Source organism: Xenopus laevis, chromosome 8L (assembly GCF_017654675.1).
Source record: "Xenopus laevis strain J_2021 chromosome 8L, Xenopus_laevis_v10.1, whole genome shotgun sequence".
NCBI lineage: Eukaryota > Metazoa > Chordata > Amphibia > Anura > Pipidae > Xenopus > Xenopus laevis.
This window is the reverse complement of record NC_054385.1, coordinates 46,932,822-46,944,957: the sequence shown is the minus strand read 5'-3', so window position 1 is coordinate 46,944,957 and position 12,136 is coordinate 46,932,822.

Here is a 12,136-nt window from a genome sequence, read left to right as displayed (position 1 = left end):
TTCAAATGTTTCAGAGCTTTGCAAACAGCTGTAGCTGCCACGCCTTCTTCTGCACCCACATGAAAATAGACTGAAGGGGTGGAGAGGAATTTTTGTCTCACCTTGACTCTGAATGATTTCACATCTTGTGTATAAAGTTCATAGTTCTGGAATAATATAATCATGTTATCAGAATATCAAAAAAAAAATTAAAAATGCATGACATTTAAAGGAGAACTAAACCCTAAAAATTAATATGGTGCCATATTTTATATATTGCACTTATTGCACCAGCATCTCAATAGCAGCAATGATCCAGGACTTTAAACTTGTCACAGGGGGTCACCATCTTGGAAAGTGTCTGTGACACTCACATGCTCAGTGGGCTCTGAGCAGCTGTTGAGAAGCTAAGCTTAGGGGTCGTCACAAATTATCAAGCAGAAATTGAGGTTGGCCTGTAATATAAATTGATGTTACAGGGCTGATTATTAAATTCTGATGCTAGTTGCACTGGTTTCTGTGCTGCCATGTAGTAATTATCGGTATTAATTAATAATCAGCCTTATATTGTGACATTTCTATTCTATGGGGGTTATTTATCAAAGTCTGAATTTATCTCAATATTTTCTGCTACAAACTCTGCTTGAATCCGCTTTTTTGCGCCTATTTATTATTACATTTTCCCAAAAATTTGCGGGAAAAATCCGATTTTCATGTTTTTTTCTGATTTTTCAACCGATTTTCACGAAAACTCAGATTTTTGGCCAAAACTCTGAAAACTTTGGGGTATTGCACTAAACCCAGCGCACATCAAAAAATCATTGGGACTTCTCCCATTGACTTATATGCAACCTCGACAGGTCTGAGATGCCAGATTTTCAGATTCTGACTTTTCCATCCTAAAGCCCGATTTTATTAAAAAAATATTTTCACGATTTTTGCATTTGGAGTTTAGTAAATAACCCCCTATGTGTACTGTATATTGTGAGTGGGTTCCAGTAAGTGACAGCAGCACAGAGCATGTGCAGTGAATCAGCAGAAAAGAAGATGGGGAACTACTGGGGCCTCTTTGGAGACACAGATCTTTACTGCTAAAGGGCTGTGGTTGCCTTGGGCTGGTACAGAAGCCCAAAACATAATGTACAACATTTCTAGCTACTTCTTTAGTTAAGCTTTAGTTCTCCTTTAATTTTCATTCTGCCCAGATGCAAATTTGCTCATGCAAATAACTTATAGACCACTGAGCCCTATCACCCAGATTCTAGTTTGAATCCTAAAACAGGCCCAATAAATAATGACTGTCTATGGCATCTTACAACAGCGCAGGGGTTTTGTCGACCACGAAGGGACTCAAACCCTCAATCTTCTGATCTGAAGTCAGATGCCTTATCCATTAGGCCACGCGGGCATCCCCCATGGGTGGTTGCCACTGACCATCACAGATTGCCAGTCTGGATCTGATCAGGAACCACATGTAGGGTACAAGTAAATCAGTTGGGCCTCGCCAGAACTGACAAACTTAGAACCAAACAAAACAATTGTGCCCCACTTTGGACTCAAAAGAGGTAAGTGCAAGGACTGAGGGGTGGCATTGGAAATGGCTCATGGAAGAGAATTCTGGGGAATACAGTCAGGAGGATGGAGTGATCTTCAGGACCACCTAGGAAGGAATGCCTATAGAGCTTTGACAGAAAATTTGGCCTGGAGTAGAGGAACTGTTCTGTTTCCTGAGAAAATCAGATCTTCTACTGAAACTACTATAGCAACCCAGTATCATATTTTTAAGATAAAGCTTTGATTGTACATTTTCTTGATAATGTTCGTTTTATAGTGTGATCCTCCAAATTATATTCTTTGAAACCTTATCAGGTGGGAGCACTGAGCACAAGGTTTTGCTAAACACTGGCACAAAAGTGCCCTGAGTCAAGCAGAGTGTAACCTCCATTAAGAGAACCAGAGATAATATTGCTACACATGTAATAAAATGTTGGTTCTCTTCTTTGGTACACCAAGCTTCTTTGGCTTTTCTGGGATTTATTTCCATTTATTGACCTCACGCCAGCATTAATACATGGCGCAGTCATTATTTTTCTTCCTTCCTGTATTTTAAACGGGATCATGATGCTATGTGATATAGTGAACTCTCTTTACTGAATGTTCAGTCTTGGTCGATTTAGCGCAAAGGTGCTCGTTTGTTCATTTCTAATAGATAATTAATACAGCATGACTGCCAAAACCTTGATTTGATTAAATCCTGTTTGCTTGGTTATTGTTTCATAACTCAGCTGGTGTTTGTGTGACTGTTTACTGTATGAAGCGTAATTCAACTTTTCTTGCATGGTCTTAAAACCGTGAATGTTCAAAGTTGTTTTAAGGATCAGACCTGAAAATACAGTCACTGAAACCTCGTCATGCCTTGCAATTGCCTGATGTCTGAAAAAACTTCCTGTGCAGAAATGTTTAAAAAAAAAATTCATAGCCAGGGTATTTTTTAGTGCTGCGTGCCACTGTACATGACAGGCCACATAGTCATTAGCAAATTGCTCTCATGTCACAGGTGAAGTGGGGCATATTTAAAACCTGCGTAAGGGAGTTAGCACATGGGCAGATTCGGGGCGATTTAGTCGCCTGGCGACTAATCGCCTCTTCTGTGGGGCAACAATCTCCCAGAGCTGCTTTCCCCCTGCTTCCACCTGCTATAATGAGAAAACTCCAGTGCCAATGCACTCGCAACGCTTTCATTTTCGAAGTCGCCCGAAGTTGCCTCACAAGGAAACTTCAGGTGGATTCGGAAATCAAAGAACCGCGAGTGCAGGGGGCTGGCGTTTTCTCATTATAGCAGGCGGAAGGCAGGGGGAAGGCAGTTCGGGGAGATTGTCGCCCCGCAGAAGAGGCGATTAGTCGCCAGGCGACTAAATCTCCCCGAATCCGCTCTGTGTGCTAAAGCCCTAGGCCAAAAAAGGTTTACAGTACATGTATTATCTATAAAGCTCTATTGTAATCTTCACACATGAATTCTCACCAAGCTCTATGATGGCAGATAAAACCATTATAAAGAACAAATAGCTGTATTTGTAAATGTTGCATTGTAATCAGGAACAGGTCACTTTCTCCTTTAATGTGGGAGGTTAAATTACATACAATGCTGTCATTTGGCCCAAAAGTCATAAGAAATCATTCAACCTGTGTCATGGATTCTGGGTAAGCTTCTCCAATGGGAATATAATTGTACAGGTATGTGACCTGTTATCTAGAAGGCTCGGGACCTGGGGTTTCCTGATAATGGATCTTTCCGTAATTTGGATCTTCATACTTCGTCTACTAGAAAATCATATACAGAAAACACAAAATAAACCCAATAGGCTGGTTCTACTTCCAATAAGGATTAATTATATCTTAGTTTGGATCAAGTACAAGCTACTGTTTTATTATTACAGAGAAAAAGGAAATCATTTATAAAACTTTGGATTATTTGGATGAAATGGAGTCTATGGGAGATGGCCTTTCCGTGATTCGGAGCTTTCTGGATAACGGGTTTCCGGATAAAGGAACCCATACCTCTACAGGAATCTTTTCATTGGCTGAATAGTAATAAAAAAGTAACAATTTTTATTGGCTCTTTATTTATCAAAATCCGAATTTTCCTGACTATTTCAATAAAAAAAGTCCAACCAAACTAGAATCCACGATCGGACCTTATTTTGTAATAAAAAAAAAGATTTTTTTCAGATCAGGGACAAACACGAAAAATAAAATTTCAAGAGTTTTTTTCGCTCAATCTTTTCGGGCTTTTTCCCGAAAAGCCAACATTTTCCGGATTTTTGCCCGAAAAGTCAGAAATAGTCAGATTTTCAGATTAATTCCAGCGCAGACTACAGAAACTTCCAAATCGGATAGGGACCTCTCCCATTGAATTATATTAAACCTCGCCAGGTCTGAGATGCTAGATATTCGGATTCAGACTTTTTCCATCCTCTGGGTTTAATAAATCTCGAAAAATAGATTTTTTTTCTCTGAAAATTTGGATTTTACAGTAAATAAAACTCAAATTTTTTCACTTTTTGTCATGTGGATTTTAACAAATAACCCCCTAATGTGTTGTATCCTGTCTGACTTGCTCTGTGTCAAATAAAACATCATTTTGCTATATATTCATTATTAGCTTAATAAATAGAAAATGTTGCTTGTATTCTGTCCTTCCAGATCTGTTTCTTTCCACAATCATCAGAAACAAGGGATATCATAAAAGATTAATGGACTGGGCAAATGTGCTTCATCTTATTTCATCAGCTTGTGAAAATCCAGGTAAAAATTATGTTAGTGCCTAAAGTAACGTCTTTTATGCCTATAATTGGGCAGCTATTTCCACCATCTATATTTAGCATAGATTGGGTGGCCTGGATCCCCTATTCTGTAATCAGTAGCCCATGAGGGCAGTGTCAAATGGTGCACTGAAAAATCAGAAGTGATTATCTTCTGGTCAAGTATTCACAATGATATACAAGGAGCAACTCACCATGAGCCTGTCAGCAATTGTCTTCTGAAAGTATTTTGGCTTATCTGCCTATTTACAGTCAATAATTATACACAGTAGACTTCATCTAGTAGAGTGTAGATGTTGATAAAATTCCAGGTACTAGCTCCAGGTTTTTTAAATTTCAGTTCTGAACTTGCTAAAATAAAGTGATCTTTTATGTTGACAACTAATGTGACAATCTGGTTCCCATCAGAATCCAGAAACCGCAGTTTTAACTTCATTTTTATGCTGCAGCCAGCAACATGGTCTGTTGCTATTGTTATTATTATTCTGATTATTAGAAAGTGTCAACACAGCTCTTTATGTAGAATTATTGGGGATACAAATGTTTTGTAACTGTCAACAGTATGGGCCATGATAGTCAGATCTTTTTGCCAGCCTTACGAATGCTGGGGCTCATTTCTAAACGTTGCACAGCGCAGAACGATTCACACAGGGAAAATATTTGCCTGGTTATATTTATAAACCTGCATAAGAGTGATGTATTTAATGCGCAAACAGAATTGCAAATTCTCATTTGCACTGCAACTGTCAATAGGGGCTTTTTAAATATGGTGCAATCCCAAATTTCGAATATTTATGTACATAAATTATTTAATTTATAACAGAAATTTGGAGGAGGAGAAAATATTCGCAAAACAGTTTTCGCAAATTGAAATTGAAATTACTGTCAACTGTATTTTCGCACACAACGATCTTGTACATTTATAAACACCAATCTCATTTGTGATCCATTTGTGAATATTTTGGCACAATGCGACTTCGAAAAGAAACGGAAATATGGGCACAGCAGTGCAATATTTCAGGGAAAAAACATGGGTAAAACAACCATAAATATGCGCAAACTTTATAAATGACCCCCACTATCGTCTATGATAGGCAAAAATCTAGGGTAAGGGCACACGCGATGATTCATGGTGATTTAGTTGCCCGACGATAAATCGCCTCTTCTTTCGGGGCGACTAATCTCCCTGGACTGCCTCCCGCTGGCTAGAATCTGAATCGCCGGCGGGATGGCACTCGGAGCACTTTGTTTTCAGAAGTCGTTCGAAGTTTCCTCATGAGCGATGTGCACTGATTGCCATCCGACCCGCGATTTACATTCTAGCTGATGGGAGGCAGTTCAGGGATATTAGTCGCCCAAAAGAAGAGGATATTTGTCGCTGGGCGACTAATCTCCCCGAATCTAAGCATGTGTCTCTGCCCTTAAAGGACATGTTAGCATCCCAGCTGTTCCAGTAGACAAGTATCTTCCACATCCTCACTTAATTCCACATAATCTCAAACTTAAACATAGCCAGACAATAAAAGTGTACTTCTTTTCACACATGATTACCATAAAAGACATTTTTACTAGCTCATAAATCATATATAAGAATTGCTAACCAAGTCATGTTTATTCACTTTCAGATTATAATACACTGATGTCTTGGTGTTGACGAGTGAGCAGCTAGTCCTCATTAGTGAAGATATGTATTTACTTGTTTCGATTGTTCAACTATTACAAGTAAAATGGGTTATTGATTGTGACGCTTACTACATTACGAGCCATTAAGCAATAAGAATCACATATAGTTGTTTCAGATTATGTTCACTGCAAATCAAGAGAAATGACTTGGGGTTATGCTATTGCAAGCCATTAGGGTCTGCGCTATTTGTCTAAAATTAAACTAAGCTCTTGCTGTTGTTTGTTTACTTTCATAACATCTGTTGAAGCTTCCTCTGCGAAATGACTAGACAGGTTCAAGCTCAGTCTTAATTGCTTCCTTTAAAAAAAACAGTCTACAAAACCCCTCTAGGTAAACCAGCATTTCCAGTCTCCCAAGAAAAGGGTGACTACCTTTTGCTCACCTGTTCAAACAAAGCAGGCCACGTAAAACAACATTAAAATAGCAAAAAAATAGAGGAAAAACATGAGAATTCTTGTTCGCTATTATCAATTGCAAGGTATTATTTCCCACAGCTAAGCAAACTAAGATCTGGGTTGTGGCAGTAATCTCAGAAAGCAGACATTCTCGGCAGCATGGGACTGACGTAAAGAGAGTATGGCTTTGCAGGCAGTTTCAGCTCTCTCTTATATGACTATATTTTTACGATTATTTCTGTTTTATACCCAGGGGAAAATAAGAGATCAAATTTAGAGCATATGAATTTTGATATGAAGGTATTAGAGTCATTAAACTACTTTGCATGAAGAGAAGCTATTTATTGGTACTAAAACAAAAAAAAAAAGTATTTTTAAGAGAAAACACTAAAAGCACCAGAAAAGGTAAATATTTACTGAATGAATACAGGTTCTTGTATCTGATTACTAGTTGGATCAGTCTTGGGTACGTTCCCATTGAAACTAAGGAACTACTTGGATAAATGACCATGATACACAATGTAATTCTCTGCATTTTGCTATTAGCAACAATCTATATGTTTCTTCTACTACAGTTCTACAGAGATAGGCAATAAAATAAAACATATAAACAGATTTAAATTTATGGTTTGCGGATATCACTGGGGGCTACTGAAAGGAGAAAATCCACATGCACGCCAAATGAATCAAATTTTAGTGGCTTGAGCAGAAATATTTTTATCATAGGCTGAGTTTTAGTCATTTATATCTAGTGATGGTCGAATCTGTCCCATTTCGCTTTGCCAAAAAAAAAAATTTGCAAAACGGCAAAAAATTTGCGAAACTCATGGAAGTCAACAGGCGTCAAAATAATTATTGACAGGAGTGACAATTTTTGACGCCAGCCAATTATTTTTTTTGTGCCATGAAATTTTTTACTGGTGAATTTTCACAGCAGTTTCGCAAATATATTTGCGAGTGGATAAATGTGGAAATTTGTCGCAAATCCATGCCTGCCAAATGTATTTGCCCATCACTATTTATATACAATTGTTTTAACTGTCGTTGAATGCAAACCATAAGATGAAATCACACAATAATGATGAGATGTTTGATAATTTCACTTCCCAACTACATTTCAGTCCAATTTAAGCCATCCCTTTCCTTTAAAGGCAGGGCTGTCCAAAATGACATGTCTTATGGGTTTATACAATAAAAGACAATGGGAGTAATTTATAACACCGAGCAAATTTACACCAATCAGAAGATCACTTTCACTGTTCAACCTACAGCTTGCTGAAAAAAAGCTAATCACTGATTGGTTGGTATGAGTTACTGCTGAGGTTCAAATCTGCTTAGTGTTTATAAATGACCCCCGAGGAGCAGTTACCCATATTAGCAACCAATTACCAGGAAGCCTTTACCAGTCACCCGTATAATAGCAATCATCTTATTGGTTTCTATTGCTCCGGGGCAAATTTGCTGTCCTTTATTACATATGGGGGTTAATGCAGACCCAGCATTTTTATGGCTCTAAGCCAGGAACGAGGGCTGTATAAAATCCTTGTATGACATAACTGTAATAAAATATGACTCATGCACATGGCATCTATCTGACAATTGGTCTACTACTTGAAAAATGTTGGGCAGCAATGATTTTAAAGGTAAAGGAACACTAGGCATTTTATGTGATCAAAAAAACCAAATATTATCTGATAAATGTTTATGAGAATATTATGGCACATTGTTTTCCTAAAACATTGATATTTCCAATGTAACATGAGCAAAAACAAAAAGCTTCAATTTACTCAGTGTACCATAACCCTCAAAGGCAAGGAAGGGAAATTTGGCCACTCCATACCCAAAAACACCAATAAAAAAATATTCAAACAAAAACACCTCCAAATGCTCTTTCTGCCATAATCCTAATTGTACTTGTAGCCTTTTAGATTATTGATCACTGCTACTGGGAGTAAAAGCAAATGCTGTGGATATCCACATGTGATTTTCCTTTGATGGCAATGGTAAGAAAGTAGCTTCTGAACCACTAGCTATGTAAATATCAAATAATACAAAGTACAAAGAACTCAATTCTAAAAAGGTCCCAGTTGGCATTTAACCACTGGTCTCCTTTTAATTAATGTTTTCATTGCTTCATTCTCTTTAACTTTGACAGTATTATCTATATTTATCAAAGGTCGACCTCAAATAAACTCAAAACTCGAATGTTTGCTCATTTATGAAAAAACACGAATGTAAAAAACTTGATTGAATGCAATCAGGCAAAACTCGAATACGGTAAAAAAAAAACCTTGGGTTGATTGAGTTTTCAAGCTCAAACCACCGAACAAAAACCCAAAAATGATGAAGGCTTATGCCTTATAACATCTTCAAATGTTTCAAGGGACCTCTGCCATTGACTAATACATCACAGGTTTTAGCTTGAGTATTTTCGAATTCAGGCTTTTTGCAGCTTCGGGGGCATAATAAATCTTGAAAAAAATTGATTTCTTTTTTATCCTGAAAAGTTCCCATTTTTACTGAAACTACCCCTAGAAAAACTAGAATTTTTTCAGGAAAACACAACTTGACCTTTAATAAATAACCCCCTAACAAAACATTTCCCTATGATTGCTGAAACTTGACAAGGTTCTTTTTAGTAATTTAGCTACTGTTTTTTAAGCTTTTTGTTTCCATGTTGACCCATATTATTTAATTTAGCCCTTGAAGTTCTCAGTGTCACACTCTCATGAGAAACACACCCATTGTTAGAAATGTTGGAGAACGGCCTGCTGTCACAACCATTTAGTTCACTACTGCATGTGATAAGCAGATGTTTTATCTTCCTCTCTGGGGTTTTAAAACAACGTTGTAGACATTTTAGATCTGAATCTGATCACATTGTCATTGCAATATATTGCATTGCTATCTAATAGCCTGCCAAGATACTGTCATTTCTTTTTTTTATAAAATTTGCTAATTTTATATGTTTCAGATAATAAAAAACCTCCTGCATTTAGGAGTAGTGACAACAGAGTCTTAACAACTTGAACCTACATCCTCTTATTGCTCATTCTTAAAATCGGTTTATAGCAAGTTTTCATACAGGATTCAATATCCAGAAATCTCAGAAATATGCGAACGCTAGTAGAGTCCTATTTAAGCTTAAAGTTCTTATTTTATCCTTCCATTTTTCTTGTACAGGTATTGGATCCGTTATCTGGAAACCCGTTATCCAGAAAGATCCGAAATACGGGAAGGTCAGCCCCATAGACTCCATTTTAAACAAATAATTCATATTTTTCAAACGATTTGCTTCTTCTCTGTAATAGTAAAACAGTAGCTTTTACTTGATGCCAACTATAATAAAATTAATCTTTACTGGAGGCAAAACAATCTTATTGGGTCTAATTGGGTTTGTTTAAATAGTTTTTTTAATAGACTTAAGGCATGGAGATCTAAATTACAGAAAGATCCCTTATCTGGAAATTCCCAGGTCCAAAGCATTCTGGATATAATAAAACAATATTATTAATAAAATCTTATACTTGATGTTTACCAAGATAGCATAAATCTATATTGGTGTCGAAAAATCTTATTGGTATTTATAACCCTAATTTTTTTTTTTTTAAAGTTATAAAGTATGTTATAATTCAACGTTGATAGACACCCATTCATTCACATTTTAACACTTTCATATTCTCTAAGTATTCTGAAAACCACTTGATAGCCTGCACAGTTTTAATGCCATTTGTTTTAGTACAGGGTGCTGGTGATTTTATTATATAGCTCAAATCATCATTAGTTAAACAGATAAACACAAGTAGCTAAGAAATAGTCATTTGCAGGCCGACCCTAACCTGCAGGACCCCAGGGTCGGACAGGTTTGGGTCTACTGTCGCACAAAATTCAGCCCACACCCATCCGTGGCCTGCAAATTTTGTGTGACAGTCAACCTCCTAGTGCCACACTTTAACAAAAAATGACAGACAAGGTAGAACCTGCATTTATGTCCTGCTTATGAATCTGTATTTATAATGAAATATGTGTCCTGTTTATTAAAACCCTAATATGATGCCTATAATGTAAATATTCAACACATGCTAAATACATTCTTTTAAATACGTTTAAGTAATGTGTTCCTCCATTCAAAAGCCTACTTTGTAAAGACCCTTAGGGTGTATAATTCTGACCTAGTTCAGTAATTTGCACTGCAATTGAGAAAAGATCCCAGATTGTGGCTAATCAGTGAGAGAGCAGCCACCAGCCGTGCGGTACATTCTTGAAGTGAAAAATTTACAAGGGAGATTGAAGGCCACAGGACACCTGCTTTAAAGGAAGGGACTGTTCCAATTGTTTATCTATATTGGGTCATCAAGCCATCACAACAAGGTATCCAGAGGATCATAAACATGCATTTAACCCTCAGTATTCCTTGCATGCTAAAGCTCTTTTGCTGACCTCTGAACAGATAGTTGAATTAAATGGTCATTAAGGATTGATTTTATTACATTTTAAAAGGGAAAAGTTTAGTTTTGGCTAAGAAGAAATTGTTATTCCACACTTCCTTTCTTTGGCATCATGTTGGCAAATTTCCATCTGAGAAATTTCAAGTACTTTTCGCCAGATTTTCCACCCTACTACTGAACTGTAGTAAGTCATACTCTAGTCTGAAGATTTGTAGTTTCTCCTTAGTGTGTACTTGTACTGTATATAGCTGTGATGACAATAAAACCAAATCTGAATCATAATTTCCACGGGAGCATTTTTAGAAAATAGTTTGAGCAAAAAAGAAACAAGATAAAAAGATATTGGAATTTAGCAGCTGAATCTGAAAAAGAAACCATGCACATTCCCATAACTAACTACTGTAATTTGCCGCTATACTGTGTCTTTGTATTTTATTTGCCCTAAATTCAACAAATAACTAATGAAGCAAATGAGAACAAAAAGTCATTTAGAAATTAGCTCAGTCAGATATTGTAGAATTTGGCCTTGTATATGGGTTATATATATGGCTGACTGGAAAGATTGCTTTTCAGAGGTAAAGGCCAGTGATGGGCGAATTAGTTCCCTATCTGCGAAACAGCTAAAAATTGCGAATTTTGACACCTGCGTCAATGGGTGTCTGAATAATGTTGAAACGCGACAGTTTTGAAATGAGCGACTATTCCATCGGGCGTCCAAATATTTTGACGCTGGCAAATTTTGCCGCAAATTCGCGCCTGGTGAATTTATTCACCCATCACTAGTAAAGGCTAATGCAGTTCTGTTGTTGATAACACTACATACATGCACAACACTGGACAAGTTGTCAAGTTGTAACATAATTAATCAGCAATCTTAACAAGCTTAAAATGTATTTATAGTTCAATTTCTATATTTCTTCTTTTGTCCGCTGTAAAATGTAAAATTGCTCCATGACCAAGAGAATTCAATAACATTTATATTTGGTTATGCAGTGAAATATAGATTAGGTAACATACACTTGACATGTAAGCTTAACTATTAAAAAGTCTGCTGAAAAGTTGGAAATGATCTCTTTGCATCCGCAGGATATTACTCTTGACATCATGTCCCTCCTGGGAGTCACAACCATCTTGTTTCATAGAAAAGGTGGATAGACGGAAATCAGCATATTTAAATAGAAAGCATTATGTCTCTTTTGTTGTTAAGACGATAATCTTCTCCAGAGCAGCAATCGCACACGTTGAGCTAATTACATTGTTCCCGGTGAAAAAACACTGTTTTTATTTGTATTGTGTGGAGCTAATCCT